The sequence below is a fragment of the Pongo abelii genome, chromosome 3 (genome assembly GCF_028885655.2).
Source record: "Pongo abelii isolate AG06213 chromosome 3, NHGRI_mPonAbe1-v2.0_pri, whole genome shotgun sequence".
Lineage (NCBI taxonomy): Eukaryota > Metazoa > Chordata > Mammalia > Primates > Hominidae > Pongo > Pongo abelii.
Genome location: NC_071988.2, coordinates 170805771 through 170807310, shown reverse-complemented (window position 1 = coordinate 170807310; position 1540 = coordinate 170805771). Strand labels below are relative to the sequence as shown.

The following is a 1540-nucleotide window of genomic DNA, read 5'->3' as shown; positions in this document are numbered from 1 at the left end:
GACTTTATGAAGGTGTTAAACCATGAGAATAATATGTTTGTAGCTGCAACCAGTGGGGGCTATGAGAAGAGCTTAAAAGCCAGTCACATTTCACAGGACTCAACTTGCTACACAAGACACAAGAGATTTGTTTACAGATCTCAATGGGAATTTCTCTGTAAGTCTGGTGAAACATGTAGTGTGTGGTTGCACGGCAGCCCGAGATGTCAGGTGAGAGAAAATTTAATTATAACAGATGGCATTAACTATATAAAATTCAGGGGCTCTAGTTTATATCTGAGTAAGCATGGAAGAATTGAGTGTTTGCCTGTATTGCCCCAGAACATGACTAGACTATGTGAGATTATTGTAATTGGTTTCTAATCTAGGGCCAGGTTAGCAGTTTAGAGGGTTATAAGTAGATGACACCTTCTCAGTAGTTAACTGATAATACTCCCTCTGAATGCTTTTCAAAATGGATGTCCCTAAATGTTACAGCTCTTGTACAATTTTTCTAGTAGGTTTTCTGGTTTTTATTGGGAAACCACACCCACTTCCCAACCACCCTCCAGCAAAAAAAAAAAAAAAAACAGGAAAAGAAAAAAAAAGGGTATCCCTAGAGAACACTGGTTTTTCATCATTTTTTTTCTACTATGCTAAATAGTTACTAACCTAAGTTCTTTTGTTACTGGCCCCACCATTAATCCCAGATCATTAACCATATTTGGGTTCATGTTGACTAGCCTAATACCACCATTGTGAATAGAAAGTGAACAATATAAGGAGAATAGAGAAAAAAACTTTTTTTTCTAAAAGTCTACAGGTTTTAAATCCAAATTTCTGAAAATTTGCAATAAGTTTTATTTTTAAGTAATTAAAGTAATATATGCTTATTATAGACAAATGAAGCTAATTAAAAAAATTAAAAGAATATAAAAATCACTCATAACTCCACCACCCAAAATAGATACTTTAATATTTTAGTATATTTCCTTCTGCTTAATTTTAAGTATTTTTACATTGTCAAAATTATATAGGTTATAATGTTATGTCATTTAAAATTGGGACATATAAGCCAAACATTTTATGAATATAATTTATAATTAAAAGCTATTATTTTGTTCTATGAACAGACTATAATTTTCCAAATCATATTCCTTTTTGGAGGATACTAATTTTTTTTTCAGATTACTTTTAGTATTATCTAGTTATCAGAACATCAGGGGAAAAATATTATTTTTTATTAATTTGCAAGGAAGAGTGAGAATAGAATACAACTTTAGACAAAAAAAAAATGACTCTTATGTTTGTACAAAACATTTAAAAAGTCCTTCGGTTTAAAAACTAAGGCAGGTCCAGAGCAAAGTTTAGAATGGGATGTCAAAATTAAAGAATCTAAACAACTCTGCAAAATAAAGTGAAAGTACATTTCCTCTAAAGGAAAGGGTTTTGAAATAAAAAATGATTTGGAGCAGCTCTCTGTAGTCATCAGAGAAAAGTGTTGAAGCTGGGGGAAGGAATCCAGGAGGGCAAAGTTGCTAGGACTCAAGGAAGAAAGGAC

At 32.1% G+C, this 1540-nt stretch overlaps 1 non-coding gene across 1 annotated transcript; it reads left to right on the top strand.

The window, feature by feature from the left end:
• Positions 1-466: 466 nt before the first annotated feature.
• Positions 467-528, top strand: LOC112133248 (U7 small nuclear RNA). The gene has a single exon (XR_002914922.1). It is a non-coding gene; the product is annotated as a U7 small nuclear RNA (small nuclear RNA).
• The last annotated feature ends 1012 nt before the right edge of the window (positions 529-1540 follow it).